Here is a 9,358-nt window from a genome sequence, read left to right on the forward strand (position 1 = left end):
AATAGCCCAGGAAGGCCGCCGACCGCGGGAATTCGCGCCGCCCCCATCCCGCCAGCGTACACGAGACTTCCAGGACACCCTGGACGACATCGAGGGACTGGAATAATTGGCATTCGCCGTGTCACAGGGCTCGTTGGTCTAGGGGTATGATTCCTGCTTAGGGTGCAGGAGGTCCCGGGTTCAAATCCCGGACGAGCCCTAGCGTTTTGTGCAAACTGATCTCACGTCAGTGGCTGAGTCAGCGCAAAAAGCTCGCCGTCAATATCAAATGAATTTCTTATTCGATGTGAGCAATTGACACTCGGGTCCGACGCGTGAAGGCGATTACGAAGGTTTCGGGTACAGATGGTAGCAGATGCATGTTAGTACGTCTTGCTTAAAGTGATGAAAAAGTGTTTCCGCCCGGGATCGAACCAGGGACCTTCTGCGTGTTAGGCAGACGTGATAACCGGTACACCACGGAAACTGCTTGTGTGCACCTTACTTCACAGACAACTTGTAGTGATGTTGCCATCGTAACTAAAAAATTCGATAAATGTGGTACTTGCAAAACGAAGGGACATGCAGCAGATCCACACACGACGTGGCTCATTGGAGGACAATACGACATAGGCAGGAAAATACTGTTCCCGCCCGGGATCGAACTGGGGACCTTCTGCGTGTGAAGCAGACGTGATAACCGCTACACTACGGAAACGACGGACATGAGGAGTCCATCCTTGTTCATTCGAACTTGCCTCAGACTTTCTCTCGTCCGCGAATGCACACACGACAGTTCTTTTGTCAGCCTGGAACCCATCACAGCCGAGGGCTCAAGAAGTCTTCGGGGCGCTTGAGAGGGTGTCTGCCGTAGCACCCCTAACGAGATAGCGGCGTTTCGCGCAGTCGTTATTGCAAGTCATATCAGCAAAAGCAATCACTTTCTCAGCAGCAGGCAGTGCGAGCCCAGCGGCAGCTCTACATGAAGGTACCAATAGCCCAGGAAGGCCGCCGACCGCGGGAATTCGCGCCGCCCCCATCCCGCCAGCGTACACGAGACTTCCAGGACACCCTGGACGACATCGAGGGACTGGAATAATTGGCATTCGCCGTGTCACAGGGCTCGTTGGTCTAGGGGTATGATTCCTGCTTAGGGTGCAGGAGGTCCCGGGTTCAAATCCCGGACGAGCCCTAGCGTTTTGTGCAAACTGATCTCACGTCAGTGGCTGAGTCAGCGCAAAAAGCTCGCCGTCAATATCAAATGAATTTCTTATTCGATGTGAGCAATTGACACTCGGGTCCGACGCGTGAAGGCGATTACGAAGGTTTCGGGTACAGATGGTAGCAGATGCATGTTAGTACGTCTTGCTTAAAGTGATGAAAAAGTGTTTCCGCCCGGGATCGAACCAGGGACCTTCTGCGTGTTAGGCAGACGTGATAACCGGTACACCACGGAAACTGCTTGTGTGCACCTTACTTCACAGACAACTTGTAGTGATGTTGCCATCGTAACTAAAAAATTCGATAAATGTGGTACTTGCAAAACGAAGGGACATGCAGCAGATCCACACACGACGTGGCTCATTGGAGGACAATACGACATAGGCAGGAAAATACTGTTCCCGCCCGGGATCGAACTGGGGACCTTCTGCGTGTGAAGCAGACGTGATAACCGCTACACTACGGAAACGACGGACCTGAGGAGTCCATCCTTGATCATTCGAACTTGCCTCAGACTTTCTCTCGTCCGCGAATGCACACACGACAGTTCTTTTGTCAGCCTGGAACCCATCACAGCCGAGGGCTCAAGAAGTCTTCGGGGCGCTTGAGAGGGTGTCTGCCGTAGCACCCCTAACGAGATAGCGGCGTTTCGCGCAGTCGTTATTGCAAGTCATATCAGCAAAAGCAATCACTTTCTCAGCAGCAGGCAGTGCGAGCCCAGCGGCAGCTCTACATGAAGGTACCAATAGCCCAGGAAGGCCGCCGACCGCGGGAATTCGCGCCGCCCCCATCCCGCCAGCGTACACGAGACTTCCAGGACACCCTGGACGACATCGAGGGACTGGAATAATTGGCATTCGCCGTGTCACAGGGCTCGTTGGTCTAGGGGTATGATTCCTGCTTAGGGTGCAGGAGGTCCCGGGTTCAAATCCCGGACGAGCCCTAGCGTTTTGTGCAAACTGATCTCACGTCAGTGGCTGAGTCAGCGCAAAAAGCTCGCCGTCAATATCAAATGAATTTCTTATTCGATGTGAGCAATTGACACTCGGGTCCGACGCGTGAAGGCGATTACGAAGGTTTCGGGTACAGATGGTAGCAGATGCATGTTAGTACGTCTTGCTTAAAGTGATGAAAAAGTGTTTCCGCCCGGGATCGAACCAGGGACCTTCTGCGTGTTAGGCAGACGTGATAACCGGTACACCACGGAAACTGCTTGTGTGCACCTTACTTCACAGACAACTTGTAGTGATGTTGCCATCGTAACTAAAAAATTCGATAAATGTGGTACTTGCAAAACGAAGGGACATGCAGCAGATCCACACACGACGTGGCTCATTGGAGGACAATACGACATAGGCAGGAAAATACTGTTCCCGCCCGGGATCGAACTGGGGACCTTCTGCGTGTGAAGCAGACGTGATAACCGCTACACTACGGAAACGACGGACCTGAGGAGTCCATCCTTGTTCATTCGAACTTGCCTCAGACTTTCTCTCGTCCGCGAATGCACACACGACAGTTCTTTTGTCAGCCTGGAACCCATCACAGCCGAGGGCTCAAGAAGTCTTCGGGGCGCTTGAGAGGGTGTCTGCCGTAGCACCCCTAACGAGATAGCGGCGTTTCGCGCAGTCGTTATTGCAAGTCATATCAGCAAAAGCAATCACTTTCTCAGCAGCAGGCAGTGCGAGCCCAGCGGCAGCTCTACATGAAGGTACCAATAGCCCAGGAAGGCCGCCGACCGCGGGAATTCGCGCCGCCCCCATCCCGCCAGCGTACACGAGACTTCCAGGACACCCTGGACGACATCGAGGGACTGGAATAATTGGCATTCGCCGTGTCACAGGGCTCGTTGGTCTAGGGGTATGATTCCTGCTTAGGGTGCAGGAGGTCCCGGGTTCAAATCCCGGACGAGCCCTAGCGTTTTGTGCAAACTGATCTCACGTCAGTGGCTGAGTCAGCGCAAAAAGCTCGCCGTCAATATCAAATGAATTTCTTATTCGATGTGAGCAATTGACACTCGGGTCCGACGCGTGAAGGCGATTACGAAGGTTTCGGGTACAGATGGTAGCAGATGCATGTTAGTACGTCTTGCTTAAAGTGATGAAAAAGTGTTTCCGCCCGGGATCGAACCAGGGACCTTCTGCGTGTTAGGCAGACGTGATAACCGGTACACCACGGAAACTGCTTGTGTGCACCTTACTTCACAGACAACTTGTAGTGATGTTGCCATCGTAACTAAAAAATTCGATAAATGTGGTACTTGCAAAACGAAGGGACATGCAGCAGATCCACACACGACGTGGCTCATTGGAGGACAATACGACATAGGCAGGAAAATACTGTTCCCGCCCGGGATCGAACTGGGGACCTTCTGCGTGTGAAGCAGACGTGATAACCGCTACACTACGGAAACGACGGACCTGAGGAGTCCATCCTTGTTCATTCGAACTTGCCTCAGACTTTCTCTCGTCCGCGAATGCACACACGACAGTTCTTTTGTCAGCCTGGAACCCATCACAGCCGAGGGCTCAAGAAGTCTTCGGGGCGCTTGAGAGGGTGTCTGCCGTAGCACCCCTAACGAGATAGCGGCGTTTCGCGCAGTCGTTATTGCAAGTCATATCAGCAAAAGCAATCACTTTCTCAGCAGCAGGCAGTGCGAGAACAGCGGCAGCTCTACATGAAGGTACCAATAGCCCAGGAAGGCCGCCGACCGCGGGATTTCGCGCCGCCCCCATCCCGCCAGCGTACACGAGACTTCCAGGACACCCTGGACGACATCGAGGGACTGGAATAATTGGCATTCGCCGCGTCACAGGGCTCGTTGGTCTAGGGGTATGATTCTTGCTTAGGGTGCAGGAGGTCCCGGGTTCAAATCCCGGACGAGCCCTAGCGTTTTGTGCAAACTGATCTCACGTCAGTGGCTGAGTCAGCGCAAAAAGCTCGCCGTCAATATCAAATGAATTTCTTATTCGATGTGAGCAATTGACACTCGGGTCCGACGCGTGAAGGCGATTACGAAGGTTTCGGGTACAGATGGTAGCAGATGCATGTTAGTACGTCTTGCTTAAAGTGATGAAAAAGTGTTTCGGCCCGGGATCGAACCGGGGACCTTCTGCGTGTTAGGCAGACGTGATAACCGCTACACCACGGAAACTGCTTGTGTGCACCTTACTTCACAGACAACTTGTAGTGATGTTGCCATCGTAACTAAAAAATTCGATAAATGTGGTACTTGCAAAACGAAGGGACATGCAGCAGATCCACACACGACGTGGCTCATTGGAGGACAATACGACATAGGCAGGAAAATACTGTTCCCGCCCGGGATCGAACTTGGGACCTTCTGCGTGTGAAGCAGACGTGATAACCGCTACACTACGGAAACGACGGACCTGAGGAGTCCATCCTTGTTCATTCGAACTTGCCTCAGACTTTCTCTCGTCCGCGAATGCACACACGACAGTTCTTTTGTCAGCCTGGAACCCATCACAGCCGAGGGCTCAAGAAGTCTTCGGGGCGCTTGAGAGGGTGTCTGCCGTAGCACCCCTAACGAGATAGCGGCGTTTCGCGCAGTCGTTATTGCAAGTCATATCAGCAAAAGCAATCACTTTCTCAGCAGCAGGCAGTGCGAGCCCAGCGGCAGCTCTACATGAAGGTACCAATAGCCCAGGAAGGCCGCCGACCGCGGGAATTCGCGCCGCCCCCATCCCGCCAGCGTACACGAGACTTCCAGGACACCCTGGACGACATCGAGGGACTGGAATAATTGGCATTCGCCGTGTCACAGGGCTCGTTGGTCTAGGGGTATGATTCCTGCTTAGGGTGCAGGAGGTCCCGGGTTCAAATCCCGGACGAGCCCTAGCGTTTTGTGCAAACTGATCTCACGTCAGTGGCTGAGTCAGCGCAAAAAGCTCGCCGTCAATATCAAATGAATTTCTTATTCGATGTGAGCAATTGACACTCGGGTCCGACGCGTGAAGGCGATTACGAAGGTTTCGGGTACAGATGGTAGCAGATGCATGTTAGTACGTCTTGCTTAAAGTGATGAAAAAGTGTTTCCGCCCGGGATCGAACCAGGGACCTTCTGCGTGTTAGGCAGACGTGATAACCGGTACACCACGGAAACTGCTTGTGTGCACCTTACTTCACAGACAACTTGTAGTGATGTTGCCATCGTAACTAAAAAATTCGATAAATGTGGTACTTGCAAAACGAAGGGACATGCAGCAGATCCACACACGACGTGGCTCATTGGAGGACAATACGACATAGGCAGGAAAATACTGTTCCCGCCCGGGATCGAACTGGGGACCTTCTGCGTGTGAAGCAGACGTGATAACCGCTACACTACGGAAACGACGGACCTGAGGAGTCCATCCTTGTTCATTCGAACTTGCCTCAGACTTTCTCTCGTCCGCGAATGCACACACGACAGTTCTTTTGTCAGCCTGGAACCCATCACAGCCGAGGGCTCAAGAAGTCTTCGGGGCGCTTGAGAGGGTGTCTGCCGTAGCACCCCTAACGAGATAGCGGCGTTTCGCGCAGTCGTTATTGCAAGTCATATCAGCAAAAGCAATCACTTTCTCAGCAGCAGGCAGTGCGAGAACAGCGGCAGCTCTACATGAAGGTACCAATAGCCCAGGAAGGCCGCCGACCGCGGGAATTCGCGCCGCCCCCATCCCGCCAGCGTACACGAGACTTCCAGGACACCCTGGACGACATCGAGGGACTGGAATAATTGGCATTCGCCGCGTCACAGGGCTCGTTGGTCTAGGGGTATGATTCTTGCTTAGGGTGCAGGAGGTCCCGGGTTCAAATCCCGGACGAGCCCTAGCGTTTTGTGCAAACTGATCTCACGTCAGTGGCTGAGTCAGCGCAAAAAGCTCGCCGTCAATATCAAATGAATTTCTTATTCGATGTGAGCAATTGACACTCGGGTCCGACGCGTGAAGGCGATTACGAAGGTTTCGGGTACAGATGGTAGCAGATGCATGTTAGTACGTCTTGCTTAAAGTGATGAAAAAGTGTTTCGGCCCGGGATCGAACCGGGGACCTTCTGCGTGTTAGGCAGACGTGATAACCGCTACACCACGGAAACTGCTTGTGTGCACCTTACTTCACAGACAACTTGTAGTGGTGTTGCCATCGTAACTAAAAAATTCGATAAATGTGGTACTTGCAAAACGAAGGGACATGCAGCAGATCCACACACGACGTGGCTCATTGGAGGACAATACGACATAGGCAGGAAAATACTGTTCCCGCCCGGGATCGAACTTGGGACCTTCTGCGTGTGAAGCAGACGTGATAACCGCTACACTACGGAAACGACGGACCTGAGGAGTCCATCCTTGTTCATTCGAACTTGCCTCAGACTTTCTCTCGTCCGCGAATGCACACACGACAGTTCTTTTGTCAGCCTGGAACCCATCACAGCCGAGGGCTCAAGAAGTCTTCGGGGCGCTTGAGAGGGTGTCTGCCGTAGCACCCCTAACGAGATAGCGGCGTTTCGCGCAGTCGTTATTGCAAGTCATATCAGCAAAAGCAATCACTTTCTCAGCAGCAGGCAGTGCGAGCCCAGCGGCAGCTCTACATGAAGGTACCAATAGCCCAGGAAGGCCGCCGACCGCGGGAATTCGCGCCGCCCCCATCCCGCCAGCGTACACGAGACTTCCAGGACACCCTGGACGACATCGAGGGACTGGAATAATTGGCATTCGCCGTGTCACAGGGCTCGTTGGTCTAGGGGTATGATTCCTGCTTAGGGTGCAGGAGGTCCCGGGTTCAAATCCCGGACGAGCCCTAGCGTTTTGTGCAAACTGATCTCACGTCAGTGGCTGAGTCAGCGCAAAAAGCTCGCCGTCAATATCAAATGAATTTCTTATTCGATGTGAGCAATTGACACTCGGGTCCGACGCGTGAAGGCGATTACGAAGGTTTCGGGTACAGATGGTAGCAGATGCATGTTAGTACGTCTTGCTTAAAGTGATGAAAAAGTGTTTCCGCCCGGGATCGAACCAGGGACCTTCTGCGTGTTAGGCAGACGTGATAACCGGTACACCACGGAAACTGCTTGTGTGCACCTTACTTCACAGACAACTTGTAGTGATGTTGCCATCGTAACTAAAAAATTCGATAAATGTGGTACTTGCAAAACGAAGGGACATGCAGCAGATCCACACACGACGTGGCTCATTGGAGGACAATACGACATAGGCAGGAAAATACTGTTCCCGCCCGGGATCGAACTGGGGACCTTCTGCGTGTGAAGCAGACGTGATAACCGCTACACTACGGAAACGACGGACCTGAGGAGTCCATCCTTGTTCATTCGAACTTGCCTCAGACTTTCTCTCGTCCGCGAATGCACACACGACAGTTCTTTTGTCAGCCTGGAACCCATCACAGCCGAGGGCTCAAGAAGTCTTCGGGGCGCTTGAGAGGGTGTCTGCCGTAGCACCCCTAACGAGATAGCGGCGTTTCGCGCAGTCGTTATTGCAAGTCATATCAGCAAAAGCAATCACTTTCTCAGCAGCAGGCAGTGCGAGAACAGCGGCAGCTCTACATGAAGGTACCAATAGCCCAGGAAGGCCGCCGACCGCGGGAATTCGCGCCGCCCCCATTCCGCCAGCGTACACGAGACTTCCAGGACACCCTGGACGACATCGAGGGACTGGAATAATTGGCATTCGCCGCGTCACAGGGCTCGTTGGTCTAGGGGTATGATTCTTGCTTAGGGTGCAGGAGGTCCCGGGTTCAAATCCCGGACGAGCCCTAGCGTTTTGTGCAAACTGATCTCACGTCAGTGGCTGAGTCAGCGCAAAAAGCTCGCCGTCAATATCAAATGAATTTCTTATTCGATGTGAGCAATTGACACTCGGCTCCGACGCGTGAAGGCGATTACGACGGTTTCGGGTACAGATGGTAGCAGATGCATGTTAGTACGTCTTGCTTAAAGTGATGAAAAAGTGTTTCGGCCCGGGATCGAACCGGGGACCTTCTGCGTGTTAGGCAGACGTGATAACCGCTACACCACGGAAACTGCTTGTGTGCACCTTACTTCACAGACAACTTGTAGTGATGTTGCCATCGTAACTAAAAAATTCGATAAATGTGGTACTTGCAAAACGAAGGGACATGCAGCAGATCCACACACGACGTGGCTCATTGGAGGACAATACGACATAGGCAGGAAAATACTGTTCCCGCCCGGGATCGAACTGGGGACCTTCTGCGTGTGAAGCAGACGTGATAACCGCTACACTACGGAAACGACGGACCTGAGGAGTCCATCCTTGTTCATTCGAACTTGCCTCAGACTTTCTCTCGTCCGCGAATGCACACACGACAGTTCTTTTGTCAGCCTGGAACCCATCACAGCCGAGGGCTCAAGAAGTCTTCGGGGCGCTTGAGAGGGTGTCTGCCGTAGCACCCCTAACGAGATAGCGGCGTTTCGCGCAGTCGTTATTGCAAGTCATATCAGCAAAAGCAATCACTTTCTCAGCAGCAGGCAGTGCGAGCCCAGCGGCAGCTCTACATGAAGGTACCAATAGCCCAGGAAGGCCGCCGACCGCGGGAATTCGCGCCGCCCCCATCCCGCCAGCGTACACGAGACTTCCAGGACACCCTGGACGACATCGAGGGACTGGAATAATTGGCATTCGCCGTGTCACAGGGCTCGTTGGTCTAGGGGTATGATTCCTGCTTAGGGTGCAGGAGGTCCCGGGTTCAAATCCCGGACGAGCCCTAGCGTTTTGAGCAAACTGATCGCACGTCAGTGGCTGAGTCAGCGCAAAAACTCGCCGTCAATATCAAATGAATTTCTTATTCGATGTGAGCAATTGACACTCGGGTCCGACGCGTGAAGGCGATTACGAAGGTTTCGGGTACAGATGGTAGCAGATGCATGTTAGTACGTCTTGCTTAAAGTGATGAAAAAGTGTTTCCGCCCGGGATCGAACCGGGGACCTTCTGCGTGTTACGCAGACGTGATAACCGCTACACCACGGAAACTGCTTGTGTGCACCTTACTTCACAGACAACTTGTAGTGATGTTGCCATCGTAACTAAAAAATTCGATAAATGTGGTACTTGCAAAACGAAGGGACATGCAGCAGATCCACACACGACGTGGCTCATTGGAGGACAATACGACATA

The 9,358-nt window shown here is 53.0% G+C and overlaps 29 non-coding genes across 29 annotated transcripts; 10 read left to right on the forward strand and 19 right to left on the reverse strand.

Annotated features, from left to right (window-relative positions):
- The first annotated feature begins 127 nt into the window (after nucleotides 1-127).
- Trnap-agg lies at nucleotides 128-199 on the forward strand. The gene has a single exon. It is a non-coding gene; the product is annotated as a tRNA-Pro (tRNA).
- Nucleotides 200-393: 194 nt separating this feature from the next.
- Trnav-aac lies at nucleotides 394-466 on the reverse strand. The gene has a single exon. It is a non-coding gene; the product is annotated as a tRNA-Val (tRNA).
- Nucleotides 467-624: 158 nt separating this feature from the next.
- On the reverse strand, nucleotides 625-697 carry Trnav-cac. Its single transcript has one exon. It is a non-coding gene; the product is annotated as a tRNA-Val (tRNA).
- Nucleotides 698-1,099: 402 nt separating this feature from the next.
- Nucleotides 1,100-1,171, forward strand: Trnap-agg. Its single transcript has one exon. It is a non-coding gene; the product is annotated as a tRNA-Pro (tRNA).
- A 194-nt stretch (nucleotides 1,172-1,365) lies between these two features.
- Trnav-aac lies at nucleotides 1,366-1,438 on the reverse strand. The gene has a single exon. It is a non-coding gene; the product is annotated as a tRNA-Val (tRNA).
- A 158-nt stretch (nucleotides 1,439-1,596) lies between these two features.
- On the reverse strand, nucleotides 1,597-1,669 carry Trnav-cac. Its single transcript has one exon. It is a non-coding gene; the product is annotated as a tRNA-Val (tRNA).
- A 402-nt stretch (nucleotides 1,670-2,071) lies between these two features.
- Nucleotides 2,072-2,143, forward strand: Trnap-agg. The gene has a single exon. It is a non-coding gene; the product is annotated as a tRNA-Pro (tRNA).
- A 194-nt stretch (nucleotides 2,144-2,337) lies between these two features.
- Trnav-aac lies at nucleotides 2,338-2,410 on the reverse strand. The gene has a single exon. It is a non-coding gene; the product is annotated as a tRNA-Val (tRNA).
- A 158-nt stretch (nucleotides 2,411-2,568) lies between these two features.
- Trnav-cac lies at nucleotides 2,569-2,641 on the reverse strand. Its single transcript has one exon. It is a non-coding gene; the product is annotated as a tRNA-Val (tRNA).
- A 402-nt stretch (nucleotides 2,642-3,043) lies between these two features.
- On the forward strand, nucleotides 3,044-3,115 carry Trnap-agg. The gene has a single exon. It is a non-coding gene; the product is annotated as a tRNA-Pro (tRNA).
- Nucleotides 3,116-3,309: 194 nt separating this feature from the next.
- Nucleotides 3,310-3,382, reverse strand: Trnav-aac. Its single transcript has one exon. It is a non-coding gene; the product is annotated as a tRNA-Val (tRNA).
- Nucleotides 3,383-3,540: 158 nt separating this feature from the next.
- On the reverse strand, nucleotides 3,541-3,613 carry Trnav-cac. The gene has a single exon. It is a non-coding gene; the product is annotated as a tRNA-Val (tRNA).
- Nucleotides 3,614-4,015: 402 nt separating this feature from the next.
- Nucleotides 4,016-4,087, forward strand: Trnap-agg. Its single transcript has one exon. It is a non-coding gene; the product is annotated as a tRNA-Pro (tRNA).
- A 194-nt stretch (nucleotides 4,088-4,281) lies between these two features.
- Nucleotides 4,282-4,354, reverse strand: Trnav-aac. Its single transcript has one exon. It is a non-coding gene; the product is annotated as a tRNA-Val (tRNA).
- A 158-nt stretch (nucleotides 4,355-4,512) lies between these two features.
- Trnav-cac lies at nucleotides 4,513-4,585 on the reverse strand. Its single transcript has one exon. It is a non-coding gene; the product is annotated as a tRNA-Val (tRNA).
- A 402-nt stretch (nucleotides 4,586-4,987) lies between these two features.
- Nucleotides 4,988-5,059, forward strand: Trnap-agg. Its single transcript has one exon. It is a non-coding gene; the product is annotated as a tRNA-Pro (tRNA).
- A 194-nt stretch (nucleotides 5,060-5,253) lies between these two features.
- Nucleotides 5,254-5,326, reverse strand: Trnav-aac. The gene has a single exon. It is a non-coding gene; the product is annotated as a tRNA-Val (tRNA).
- A 158-nt stretch (nucleotides 5,327-5,484) lies between these two features.
- Trnav-cac lies at nucleotides 5,485-5,557 on the reverse strand. Its single transcript has one exon. It is a non-coding gene; the product is annotated as a tRNA-Val (tRNA).
- Nucleotides 5,558-5,959: 402 nt separating this feature from the next.
- Trnap-agg lies at nucleotides 5,960-6,031 on the forward strand. Its single transcript has one exon. It is a non-coding gene; the product is annotated as a tRNA-Pro (tRNA).
- A 194-nt stretch (nucleotides 6,032-6,225) lies between these two features.
- Nucleotides 6,226-6,298, reverse strand: Trnav-aac. Its single transcript has one exon. It is a non-coding gene; the product is annotated as a tRNA-Val (tRNA).
- Nucleotides 6,299-6,456: 158 nt separating this feature from the next.
- Trnav-cac lies at nucleotides 6,457-6,529 on the reverse strand. Its single transcript has one exon. It is a non-coding gene; the product is annotated as a tRNA-Val (tRNA).
- Nucleotides 6,530-6,931: 402 nt separating this feature from the next.
- Trnap-agg lies at nucleotides 6,932-7,003 on the forward strand. Its single transcript has one exon. It is a non-coding gene; the product is annotated as a tRNA-Pro (tRNA).
- Nucleotides 7,004-7,197: 194 nt separating this feature from the next.
- Trnav-aac lies at nucleotides 7,198-7,270 on the reverse strand. Its single transcript has one exon. It is a non-coding gene; the product is annotated as a tRNA-Val (tRNA).
- A 158-nt stretch (nucleotides 7,271-7,428) lies between these two features.
- Trnav-cac lies at nucleotides 7,429-7,501 on the reverse strand. The gene has a single exon. It is a non-coding gene; the product is annotated as a tRNA-Val (tRNA).
- Nucleotides 7,502-7,903: 402 nt separating this feature from the next.
- Trnap-agg lies at nucleotides 7,904-7,975 on the forward strand. The gene has a single exon. It is a non-coding gene; the product is annotated as a tRNA-Pro (tRNA).
- A 194-nt stretch (nucleotides 7,976-8,169) lies between these two features.
- Nucleotides 8,170-8,242, reverse strand: Trnav-aac. The gene has a single exon. It is a non-coding gene; the product is annotated as a tRNA-Val (tRNA).
- Nucleotides 8,243-8,400: 158 nt separating this feature from the next.
- Trnav-cac lies at nucleotides 8,401-8,473 on the reverse strand. The gene has a single exon. It is a non-coding gene; the product is annotated as a tRNA-Val (tRNA).
- Nucleotides 8,474-8,875: 402 nt separating this feature from the next.
- On the forward strand, nucleotides 8,876-8,947 carry Trnap-agg. The gene has a single exon. It is a non-coding gene; the product is annotated as a tRNA-Pro (tRNA).
- A 193-nt stretch (nucleotides 8,948-9,140) lies between these two features.
- Nucleotides 9,141-9,213, reverse strand: Trnav-aac. The gene has a single exon. It is a non-coding gene; the product is annotated as a tRNA-Val (tRNA).
- Nucleotides 9,214-9,358: the final 145 nt, after the last annotated feature.

Source organism: Schistocerca americana, chromosome 2 (assembly GCF_021461395.2).
Source record: "Schistocerca americana isolate TAMUIC-IGC-003095 chromosome 2, iqSchAmer2.1, whole genome shotgun sequence".
Classification (NCBI taxonomy): Eukaryota; Metazoa; Arthropoda; class Insecta; order Orthoptera; family Acrididae; genus Schistocerca; species Schistocerca americana.